The sequence below is a fragment of the Podarcis cretensis genome, assembly GCF_951804945.1.
Source record: "Podarcis cretensis genome assembly, chromosome: 1".
Lineage (NCBI taxonomy): Eukaryota > Metazoa > Chordata > Lepidosauria > Squamata > Lacertidae > Podarcis > Podarcis cretensis.
Genome location: NC_137170.1, coordinates 76,025,316 through 76,038,541, shown reverse-complemented (window position 1 = coordinate 76,038,541; position 13,226 = coordinate 76,025,316). Strand labels below are relative to the sequence as shown.

General features: G+C 39.2%; 1 protein-coding gene across 3 annotated transcripts in view; it reads left to right on the top strand.

Moving 5' to 3' along the window:
• KCNQ1 (potassium voltage-gated channel subfamily Q member 1) overlaps positions 1–13,226 on the top strand; it is a 299,981-nt gene that overhangs the window by 41,337 nt on the left and 245,418 nt on the right. The gene's annotated exons all lie outside the window — the stretch shown is intronic.

The window sequence follows — 13,226 nt, the reverse complement described above, 5'->3', positions numbered from 1 at the left end:
CAAGCCAGCATTTATATTTAATTCGACTTGCCATTCTTTGAACAATTAGTCCTGCAGTTGTTTTGTGTGTTGGGAATTCCTTATTATACGTGCATTAATTGTTAATGTTGGCAAAACCTTAGCCTTCGTTTTCCAGCGAGTCAGCTTTCAGAGTTCATGTTCATATTTATAATTGGGGGGGGCGGGCGCAGTCTTTATGTCTTTCAGGTGCACTTCACTATGCTTGTACAATATTGGTTTTCTTTTCTTTTTTCTTTGTCACTTATTGATAATTAAATATATATATATATATATATATATATATATATATATATATATTAATATTAATGGAGCTGGTCATGAACAGCTACTTGCAGTAGTTGAGGAATAACCAGTACAATTTTCACCAATAAACAGATTAGCAAACTTCTACATAGGGTTCGAGAGTTTATTTATTTATTACCTGTCCTTCGCTATAAGGTCCCAGGGCAAGTTACAACTTTTAAAACAATATTAAAAACAATTTAAAACATACAGGCAATATTTGGCAAGCTCCTAAACCAGCCGTCCCCACCCAGCCCCATGCCCTCCAGGGGTTTTAGACTACAGTTTTGTTTTTTAAAGAACTTATAAAAGCTGTTTCTGAAGTGTCAGTGGACTGGCTATTAATGTCATTGTGGCCATTATTGCTTTATAGGGCTATGCATGCATATGGCGCTTTACAGAACCCTGCCAGAAGATACGCACCATCTAAAAATTGAGACTGGAAATACCAGAAGAAGGGAAAGGAAATGTAGGCAGGGGGGAAACGAGAGGATATGCATTCATTTTGTAGAGCATGGGTCTGTCTGTCTTGGCCACTGTAAATTGTAGCAGTTCATTCAGTCGCCTGTCCTATTTATTGATTGTGCTTGTGTTTTATCTACCTGTTTGAGTATTGTTTTGTATTTTATTCCATATTTTACAGTTAACTGCCTTGAACACAAGTGTTGCAACACATCTAATAAATAACTACAATGGTACCTTGATTTAAGAACAGCTTAGTTTATGAACAACTTGAATTAAGAACGCTGAAAACCAGAAACAGGGTGTTTTGGTTTGTGAACTTTGCCTTGGAAGCAGAACATGTTTCGCTTCCTGTTGAGTGTGTTCCATTTGTAAATTGAGTCCCCCGCTGCTATGGGAAAGCATGCCTTGGTTTAAGAATGCTTTGGTTTAAGAATGGACTTCCAGAATGGATTAAGTTCGTAAACTAAGGTACCACTGTAAAGGGCTTTTGAGAAATGCTTCATAGAAAAGTTGGCTCTTGAGGAGGGATTTGAAATCTAAAGCTAAAAGGCACAACACAAAAGGAAAATGGAAGGAGGAAAAAAGCAAGCTTGGGCATTGTTCCTGGTTACATAGTTATTGTAATGGCCAGTTGGAATGACTTTCAGAGTACAATACAGAGTTAAGCAATTTTATTTCTGAATGATTTTAGCTGCAGGATTAATTTTCTGCCATTAGGTGGCAGTGCTGGTAGGGTTTTGCCTTTCTGTTTTGTGCTGGCAGTTTTTCAACACCCGCGAAAGTTGGATCCAAGCCTGTGACTGGATCATCATGTTGTAGGCCAAGGTATATGTACACTTGGCACGTTTAAAATATTGGTGTAAGAGAGTTTTGGCCATGACTCATAGAGAATGAGGCATATTTGTGTAAAAATTGTTTTTGAGAGTTCAATATTTAAACTATAGAAAAAGTAAATTCAAACACGTATTCTCCCTGCGAGACTATATTTTTCTTTTATTTTCATAAGCAAGAGGTTTTATGGTGCCAAGACACAGCAGAATGTTGTTATCTCAGCATGATCTAAGAAAACCCAAGCACATGATCCAAGTGGATTAAATATTCTTCTGAACAGAGGGATATACAGTGTGCCTGAAAAAGCTATTTTCTCTCATTTTGTTGTCAGTTTTGGTCCCAGAATTACAAGGCTACATATTTGTAGAGAAAATGCAACATCACATGTGCTAGATTACTTTTCTTCCCTTCAGGATTTAACTCTTGCTAATATTGGAGCATTTTTCATATTGGCTTAAAAGTGTATAAGCCCTTCAATGTTTACTTTCCATTGTTTTTACTATTAATGTTTTTGGCAGAGATGTTTGTTTTCAATGTTGTATCAAAGAGAAACTAGGGCAGAGTCAATGTCAAAGGAAGCCTAAAAAGTTCTTTCTCACACAAACACAAAGTAAGGTAGGGAGGGTGGTTAATTGAATCACTGGGCTTTTTTTTTTTTAAAGATAATTTTCATTATATGTGAACAGCTGCCTTTACTACAGAGTGAAACAACTACAGAGTGAAACAACTTATCCAATATTATAAACTTTGTCATTCATCTACATTTCATTTCATTTAAAAAAAAACATGAATTGAGGTTTGCAACTTATAGCTAACATTCATCCTTTTGTGGTCAGCAAAGCCTGCATAACCCATTTTCAGATCAATGGGGTTTTCATCTGGATTTAAGAACTGCTGCACATGTCTACACACACACACACACACACACACACACACACACACACAATTACCAAGCAACCTGTGTGTAAATTGTATCATAGGACACATGGATTAGTCATGGGTATTTGGTGTGCATACACTTAAGATTGCAGCGTCTTATGATTAATAATAATAATAATAATAATAATAATAATAATAATAATTAATGTATACCCCGCCCATCTGGCTGGGTTTCCCCAGCCACTCTGGGCGGCTTCCAACCAAATATTAAAAACAATACAGTATCAGACATTAAAAGCTTCCCTAAACAGGGCCGCCTTCAGTTGTCTTTTAAAAGTAAAATAGTTGTTTATTGCCTTGACATCTGCTGGGAGGACGTTCCACAGGGCAGGCGCCACTACCGAGAAGGCCAAAAGTGTTCCATTAATTCTTACATAGAAATGCTTTCAGTGTAGGAATTTGGCAATGTAATGTCTGAAGTGACCTGGACTAGTTGCTGGATGGTAGCCCATAGGTGTCAGACTGATCGCTTTCTAAATCAATAAGCAGGTCCTAAACTTCCCACAGATCCAGAGCATCCTACAGGTAACCAACAGGTGGCGAATGCTTTCTCCATCCCATCTTGGCAAAATGCCTAAGTAATAGCAGTGAGCTTCTTTCTCTGCTGCCAAGTGTGCTGATATTTATTGTGACATTTCTATAGCTTACATATGATGTCTTAATCAATTAGCTGTCTGTTAATTAACTTGTTAGTTGACTAAAGCTGCAATCTTATGCCCATTTTCCTGGCAGCTGGTGCTGTTGAACTCAATGGGACTTACTGATGAGTAGGCATGTTTAGGATTGCATTGTAAATTGTATTTGTAAATAAATGTGCTTATTTGAAGGCCTGAATGAAGGTGTTTCGTTTTCAGGAACCTGAAAAAGGGGCATTTCACTCCTAATATTGGCATTATCCACCAAGGGCTACTCTGTGCATGTAGAAAAATCATGAGATAGAGTTCTTCTGGAATTGTAGTACTTTAGATTTCAGGTGTATGTCACAATCTTGAATGCTCACTCATGAAAAAAAAAAGCCTCCCTTCAACTAGTATACTAGTATACAGTGGTACCTCGGGTTAAGTACTTAATTTTTCTCCGAGGTCTGTACTTAACCTGAAACTGTTCTTAACCTGAAGCATCACTTTAGCTAATGGGGCCTCCCACTGCCGCTGCGCCACCGGAGCACGATTTCTGTTCTCATCCTGAAGCAAAGTTCTTAACCTGAAGCACTTTTTCCGGGTAACGGAGTCTGTAACTTGAAGTGTATGTAACCTGAAGTGTATCTTACCCGAGGTACCATTGTATAAGGGCGAATGTAGGTTAGAACACTCCTACCCCACCCTGATGTACTAGTACAAGCAAGGTTTGTTTTTCATGATTTTTAAAAAATGTAATCCTCCCCTCCATCTCACCAGACCTACAGTCTCAAATGACACTGTCCAGAAAGGACTCTGTCGTGTAATTTTTCTTCTTCGCTCTAAGAAGTTGTACTGTTGTCTCCAAGATACACCCAAGGATGATGAAACTTGAAAAACTGATAAATAGTTCACTTGGGTTTTTTATTGTTATTGTTGTTCTGAAACAGAGTTGCATATTGTATAACATTTGCACCTATTTTCAAACACTGGCCAGCAAAACCTGTGCTTTTAATGGGTTGCATGAGAGGAGGATGAGAACGCACATAATATACACACCACTTCTAGAGATTTTAAATGGGTATCTAAGAATATTGCTGTCCCAGCTGTAGCCCTCTTCTCTCCAGTGTGAGAAACAATGAGGGTGAATGCAAGGTCTGAAATTATTTTGCCTCAAGAGCCTAATCCAAATACGCTAAGGCCAGTTTCTACGGGCCTTTTTGTATTTTAATGTGAACACCTGAACACAAAATACGCAAGTGGCACATGGACTGTGAACTGCAACCGTGTGTATTATTACCACCCCTATTTTAGCTTAAAATGTGGGTGGAGGCCTCGCTATTGCATGTCTGCTTTTAAAAGGGAGATAATACTGCAAGCATGGTACCTGGGCAAATACCAAAAAGGTCTCAGGCCATACTGCTTTGGAAAGAGAGTGTAAAATGAGGCCAGAATATTGAAGGGAAGAACATCGCTGCTATCTTTCAACTATGAATTGGCACAGAAGGGAAAGATTTCCTTTGCAAAATCTACAGGGGGCAGTGTTATGCTGTCTTGTGAGGCAACTGCAACTGAGGGTGCATTAATGGTTAAACGGTTAATTCTGCCATCATGTAATCATGAATTATTATTTTTTTCAAATAGTACGTGAGATATATATTTTAAAGTAAACAAAGAACTGTGGGGGGGGGGAATAAGGGTCAGAGCTAATTGTTAATGAATATAATTCTTGTATAATCCCCCACAGCATATGTAACTGAGTTCATGAATTTTATAGTGCCCTGGTAAAGCTGCAGGGCAGGGGGAGATCAGGTATAGGGAGACAAGATTTGTACCTCTATAAAAATAATATTCAGAGTGTTTATATGTCTCCTGCAGTGTCCTTTCATCCATTCCCTCATAACTGTAATTCTGCTCTAAGCTTTTCAGTGGGAAAAATAAGCCTTGTATTGTTAGGCAGTGCACTGCAATGCAATGAAAGCCGTCCCCATGAAAAAGCAGTCATACATTAAGAGGGGTCATTGTGGTACAGTGGTTAGAGTGTCAGCTGAGGATCAAATTCAGGTTCATACCTTTACTGCCCACCTATGTTAACGTAGCCTACCTCAAAGGGTTACTATTAGGATCAAACTGGAGGTGAGGAAGATCCGTGTATGTTGCCCTGGGCTCCATGAAATCAGGGTGCAGGATTAAAATGGAATAAAATGAGTAAACAACATATTTCAGATTGATTTAAAAAAAGCAAACGCAAACGTTATACCTCAATTGTTATTTCCATTAATAAAAGTAGCAAACTATGTTGCACTTGTTACTTGTTTATTACCTGGCCTTTCATGTTCTTGTTGAAGAAGAAAAACAGAAAATGTGAATTCAGTGAAGAGACACCCTTAATTCACGTGGTCCTGACCCTGTAAGGAAGGGCTCTGGCCAGAACCTTTGGATGTGACAGATTGCAATCCAGCACAGACCAATAGGGGTAAATTGTTCTTGCCATCGACAGGCTGCTTCTCATGGCCAACGTGATATGACATAGTGATCTCAGTATAATGACTGAAGTGGAGCATCTGTGTTACAAAAACCATTGTTGGCAAGCTCAGTTTAGAGGATGGAGGCTAAATGGGTGGAGGAGGTTATCTGCTGCTGGGATGGGGGTGGGGAACATGGCCAGTTTTCAGCTGGAAGAAGAGTTGTTGGTTTTGAGGAGGGAGGATAACGGAGTTGAAACTGGCTACATCTTAAATGGTACCTATTGAGGTGCTAGTTTGCAAGAGCAGCTTTTTCCATTGCTGCTTGTTGAAAACTCTTTTCTAGTTTCAAGAAACCTTTTAAAGTCGACCTCTTTATCCCACTCTATCTGTGTTGGGTTTGAAGTTGTTTTTAAATGCCAAGTTGGAGCTTTTTTTTTTTTAAAAAAAGAAGAAGTTATAATTGTCTTTATATATGAAATTGTGTATTTTTGGGGGGGTTGTGTGTGTTATTTTTTAAACTATCAAATTGCTTCCAATATATTATATATGAAACGATTCATAAATGAATAATTTATTATTATTATTATTATTATTATTATTATTATTATTATCTTTGGTATATCAATTGCACATTCTGGAAGATATATCAGAGCTCTTTACAGGGAATTAAAGTCTGATTTTTAAGAACTCAGAGCTTTTAAGAGAGAGTTTTGCCGTGGAAGTAACAATGAACATATATTTCCATGTGGCATCAGCTGATTATAGATTTCTTTCCTCTCACACACTCACCGTTTAATGGAGTCTTGTTAATCCATGGTTACTATGTGAGTTAAGAGAAAACACAGCCTAGAAGGAAAACACAGTTTTAGGGAATTGTTGTAAAGCCTTTTAAAAAATTAGAACTCTGAAATCCACATACATTTGCTTTTTCTGGAAATACCGTCAGACGTAAAATACTAGATGAACTTTACGACCGATTGTAGTTACAGGTTTAGAACAGTAAATCTCACTTCGCGCAGAGCATCTGGATGAGAGCAGTTTTGCTATGCAGAAATGATTTTAGACTTACAATCCTACTATATATAATAAGCAGAGGAGAGGAAAAATTTTCTGTTCTTGAGATGGGGAGAGGAAATTTAAGCCTGTTAAACCCTGGCATACAGCAGAATTGAGCACTGAGAAGGATTTTTAAACTTATCAGGATTAGCATGTTACACTTGCAGTGACAGGTGTTTCCTTTATGTCTTGTCCAAAAGTCTGGGAAGTAGTTTGTCATTAAGTGCTACATTCAGTATGTATCTCAATTTCAATATAACTGCAGGGCCCATGGCTTTGTTAGGTCCTTGTTTTTACATCTGACCTCAGCCAGCTGGAGTCTATTGTCTTAAGCGTAATGTAACAGCTGACATAACATAACGGATATCAAGCTTAAAAGCCAAAGCAGCGTAGTGAACTGATGGAAAGGAGAGGAGAAAGGAATTGAGGGGTTGGGGCGGGTATTACAGCATCCTGACTCAAAGTGGAGGGCTGATTTTTGTTTTCCCTGGGGGAATTATCCAGGAAATAATGAGATGAGCTTGCTGATGCTCTGTTTGCAATTGATTGCATATGATAGACTACCGGAGGCAGGTTTGAGTTTGCCAGCTGTCACTAGCTGGTAGCTATTGAATTGCTTTAAGTGGCCCTTGGTGTGGAAAGAGAGCCTGAAATTGCAGGTGTGGCGTAATTGAATAACTGCAGTGAATACTGATGAGTAATTTGAAAAAAAGGACTGTGAAATAAATATATTGAAATAAACTTTTAATTTACAACATGCAGGTACTGAGTTTTATTGGGGGGGGGGAGGGAAAGGATAGAATTAATTTGTTGGGCTTCCTAAAACGTTTGGAGGAAGGACAGAAAATAATGCAGGCTTTTGGGGTGGGGGTGGGGAAGGAATAGATGTTACAAGGGAAATTTGAAGTCCCCAGCCCAGTGTTTCCTTTGTAAGATAAATGCAGGGCAGGGAGATACCTGGAGGGAGGGGGTCCTTAATCCTTCCCCATTCACCATTTCCCCTCTGCAATTGCCCTCCCTTGCTGCTTTAAATTAATTTCTTCCCCAGCTGGGCTCCCAACCAGCTGGTGGGGGAAAGGGAGATTTTCAAGGGAAAAATCTGTAAGCACCCCTTCCTTCTACCTTCGCATTATCTCTGGAAATATGGGTTTAGGAACTTGTATTTGTGGAGATAACTTTGAGGCTCTTCCCTTAATTACCTGAAGTCATTTCTTTTAGTTTTGGCATGGTCCATCCAGAGATAATTTTCAGGTTCCTTTTTGTTCCAGTGAGAAATATTTGCTTAGCATTGCTGTTGAAAGCAGTGGAATTTCAAGAGCTTTTTCTAACCAAAGCTAAGCACTTTTATTATTAATACATAGGAAATATTTGTGAACTGAAAATATAAAGTGGAAAATTATATGCACCTTATTCAATGCTTATTATTTGTTTTTGTTTTTTTGCATTGTAAAATGGATGCACAATTTCGAACTAATTGCTCTTAGTTCGAAAAGGAATCAATGTGACATAGGAAAGGAAGGTCTCACTGCAACCTTAAAACAATAACTGAATATTAGCCCAGGGTTGCTAACAATTATATATTAGCTAGGTCTGTCGTTTTCTTAACTGTGAGGTGGGTATTCTTTAGAACTCAGCTGGTTAAAAAACAAATTATCTTTTGCTATGCGCTTATAGATAAACCAGGCACTGCAGTTTATTGTCCTTGGGATTTTTTTTGTTTGTTTAACGTTTACAGAATGCTCATATTGTGCAGGGTAGGACAGCTGCAGCCCAGAGCAGCAAGTATGTTCATTGGGCAGGTAGGAGAGCTACCATAGATCAGAGACAAGAGTGCATACTTTGCATGCAGCAGGTCTTAGGTTCACCTCCTGGCCTCTCTAGTAACAAAAATAAGATTGGAAATCCTGTCTGCGACCTTTGCCAGGCAGAGTAGACTGGGCTAGATGGGCAGTAGTCTGATTTGGGTTAAGGCAGATTCTTATTTTCCTGTCTTGTCACCCTGAGCTACTGCCTTGTGTGGTTTAAGATGGAGCAAGCAAATAAGAGTTCAGAATGGGGTGAACCTGTGGCCCTTCAGGTGTTTCTGGATTAAACCTATTATCCCTGAGCTTTAGCATGCTGGCAGGGCTGATGGCAGCTGAAGTCTAATACATCTGGAGCGGCAATGGTGCTCTCCCAGTGGTTGTGATGCCTCTCACTGCCATGGGCACTGGGGGAAGGCACCAAAATTTGTCTTAAATATTTGCACCTATGCTATGCTATGCTGTTATGCTATGCTTTGTGCTAAAGCCAGGCTTGTGAATTGTTCAGGGCATTTCAGTCTTTGCCTACTGTTATACTCTTATAATAAACCATGTATACGTCTATCAGTCCAATAGTCATCACAGCGTAACTTCCATGAAAATCAAACTCCCTATTATGCTCAATGTTGTGTGTCTTTCAACAAATACAGAACAATGCACACTAACGATTGGATCTGAAATAGCATTTTCAATATTTACATATATTTCCTGCTCCCCCACCGAAGACCGTCAAAGCAGCCTACAAGCAAAACAATAAAACTGTACCATTAAATTACAATAACAAGGAAATAAACTTAGTCCTAAAGAGTCTAATATTCTAAAACAACATCACACAAATCAGCAAACTTCAAGAGCTTACTAATTTACCACTTGTAATCTAACTACAGAGCAATTGGGAAATGTTTATCTATATAGCATCCAACCCAAATGATGTGGTGGATTTTATTATGTACCTGCAGCAAACCAGCAAATTGTGTGGCAGGCACCTGGCAAATATCATGGTGTGGCTTGATGCTGCAGACATACAGATCTTTGGTATACATGCCCCTGCCCCGGCCATGGCGACCGTGTTGGTGCACAGTCATCTATGACCACTCTGTGTTAGCAGTGATCGGGAAAATTGTAGCACTTAGTGGAGTAATAACTACATGTTGACTTCACTGAATAAATGAGCTATACACATTTATCAAAAAATCTTAAATATGATACTTGCAAGATACTCAAGCTAAGCTGAGTGGGCCTTGCACATGTTAGAAACCCATTTTCCTTTCCACTGTGTTTTGGGTGTTAAAAGCAACCACATTCCAATTTCACATATTTTACACATTTGTCGCTCTGAGTTCCGACAGGAAGAAGGGCAATTTCAAAATGTAACAAATACATAAATATAAATACTGTAAGTTATTGTGAGGTGTTTCTACATACTTTGTGGATTATTATTATTGTGTAAGCACAAACACTGGAAGATTTTGAATGAAGTCCCGGAGACTGAGGCATTTTTAAAAAGTAAATACTTGCAAGAATGCAAAGCTATGTAATTCTTCATTTTGTTGGCTTCTATTCCGTTCATGGCCTAAATCCCCCCTTATATGGCAGACTAGACATTGGAGTCTAGCGGCTGTCAACAGAAACATGTGGAATGTGCATTCTGAGGTAGCTCCAATTAGTGTTAAACTGAGAAAAGTCATATGCTGGGTTGTGAGGGGGAAATGAATTAAGGTGTAAATATTACTGAAATAATCTTTCAGGGGAAAGCAACACTGAATTAGGCAATGCAACTACCAAGAAAGAAGGAATGCAAGTTTATAATCAGCAGTCAGAGTTGCTTTAGAATGCAATCTGCCTGCCCAACCTCATTGTCTGATGCAAGGCATGGCATGCTGTAGATGCTGGGGAATGAGCTGAATATAAACGTTTGAGAGACTAAATAAGGGCTGAACAACTTGAGACCACCACATTGAATTATTTCTAAGAGCCACACACTCTGATTTGTGAGGTGCTTACCTACAGTCCTGTTTTGGGAGTCCTGAGCATGAGATTTATTGAGTTATTTTGTGGAGTGCTGCACATATCTAATGACCAACATCTGACCTGGTGGATCAGGAATGGTGCAAACCTGACCTAAGCATAGAGGGAAATGTCTCCATGGTCTTCTTCTGATCTTTGAGGAAGCCATCTTAGACCAAGTCAGACCATTGATCCGTCTACCTCAGTGTTGGCTTCGCTGACGGACCATGGCTTCCCAGGGTTTCAGTCTCTTCCCCCTCCCAACTGGACCAGAACAACATGGCTGCCCCACTGTGTCTGCTCATTGGCCACATCCCCATTAGCGGTGGTTCTACAATCAACCGCTAGCTCTACAATTTGCTTTTCTTGCTCTCTTTAGCTGCTTGTGAATACAAAGGTCTACAAACTGAGCAATCCTAAGAGGCTGGTGGGGAGAATCCATAGCAGAGGAGCTGCCACTCTTAAGCCCTGGTGGCCCACCTCTGCTGGGGCACAGACAGTGGAGGTGGTGGGGAAGCGCTTTCTCCCTGCCCCCTTCCTGCTTTTTCTATATGTATTCTTTCTTTCCCATTTATATTAGTGTATGGGGAAGGGCAGGAATCTCTGTGCCAGTTTGGGGGCTGGTGTAGATTTTTGTGGATTTCTTAGGGATGTGTCAGGGGGAAAGGGGGCCTTTGGATCAGCTACCTTCAAGCACTGCCACAGTACACTTCTGTGGTTAGCAGGGCTCATTTAATCTCCAGAATGCTAATTCCACAGCATCCTTTAGGATTTAGAGCCCAAGTCTCATTTCTGAACAGAAACACTGAAAAATGAGCTTTTCGTTTTTCCAGAATGTTCCTCAAAACATATAGTCAGGTCCTTTAGCTGATTTCTAAATATGTTGTCATTGGTAAAATCAGTAAAAACAACCAGTTAAAGTCAATGTTAATTTGCCTTGTTTTTAAAGGTTATCTTAACTTTGTAAAAGAACAACAATGTTTTTACTCCTTTGCTATCCTTTCAATATTTTATTGTATCTTTACTGTTCCTATTAACTAACCTGAGCACCGTTTGGTGGAAAAGCAGGATGAAAATGTAAGAAAATGAAATAAATAAAAGCTGCAGACACCTGTAAGAATAGTCTCCTCTCCTTCCTTGTCAATATTTTTTAGAAACAGGACAAAAGACCTAAACCCTGTGACATCTGTTTATCAGATATGACATTGGTTTGAATACACACATAGCAAGCAACAGCCTGTCTTCCAAAGTGCTCCAGGTTCTCAAAAAACAGCTACTGCTAGGAGCCCTATGTTGGGTACACCCAAAGACAGACAGAAAGTGTGCATGTGCATAAACATACAAACACATATACATACACAAAAATACATAAGTGAATAAATTGATAAGATTACAATATTAATGGATCTCAGTAAATCTGGATATTAAGGGCATATGAATAATAATAATAATAATATAATGACAGACTTGATACTGTAAGCTTTCTCCACTCCATCTACTGCTTAGCTAATAACCAAATATGTTCTTTAAAAAATGAAGCTGGTCAGGAAAATATTACTAATATGATTAAGTCACACGTTCGTGTTTAGACAAGTAAACCATTACAGGTAAAAATGCTGTTGGCTATTTGTGTGTGTGTGTGTCTGTGTGTGTTTATTTTAGGCTCTTGGTTTTTTGAGTCACTGCAGGACCGTTAAGATACTGAGCTTTTACATAATATAAAGCTATCCGTCACTTAGCATCAGATATTTAACAATGATGCCACCATGTTCAGATTGCAGCATCTGGGTTCCAGACTTGAGCTTTGATACGGTGGGTAGAGGCTCTCTTATTTCAGGGCTTTCTTCCTGTTTTCTTCCCAGCCATTTCCCATCTGTGTGATGGCTGTCCCTCTGCCCTGGGGGTTGGGCACCAATGCAGCTGGTGTTCTTGCCAGCAGGCTTTCCTCCTGGAGAAAAGATATCTCATTATATCTCTGTAAAGGGTAATAAACCTCTGGATGTGTTTCCCCCCTCTCAAATACTAAAATAAAAAGCTGTGGGTGAGCAAATCACTCAGTAAATCACAATGCCTGGGATAATGGGAAATGCACTTTTTATTTTACTTTTCATCATTTATATTTCCACGCAAGCTTCTGTTTTTTTTCTCTCTCCTAAGTACTGTTTTTAACAGACTAAAAGGTCACGTTTTCTGTTTGTCAGCCGTATTTCAGCGTAAACAAGTTTCCAAATCACCTATAATAGGCAAATCTTTTGATATTTTAAAATGACCGTAGTAGTGCAGTACAAGCTGCTGCTGGTGTTTCGTGTGTGTCTGTTTTGCTGGTTTAATAATATCAGAAGCGCTGAATCCATTCTCTTTTGAACTTACATATTAAGATGAGGTAATCATTAGCAGTAAATCCATTTTTGGAAAGAGGGAAATATGCTGTGCAGGAATCAGCTGTCAAGAGTGCAACTCTGGACCGGGCGACATCTCGAAGAGGACTGACAATGGAGAACCTCTGTCATTTAATTTCTGCTCTTTGTTTCTTTGCAGCAGGACAGAGTTTTCCAATATATATAAGATGAACATTGTACAGTCCAGTGCTCTTAGTTTTGATATCTTGAACCATGGGAATAAGTATTTGTCAGAGCTAAACAGTTGTGATAGCTGCAGTGATACCAACTCACCGTCAAACTTTGGTATTAAAAAGAGGCATAGCTCAAGCTTTGATTACAAAAGGTCTGACTTTCAAT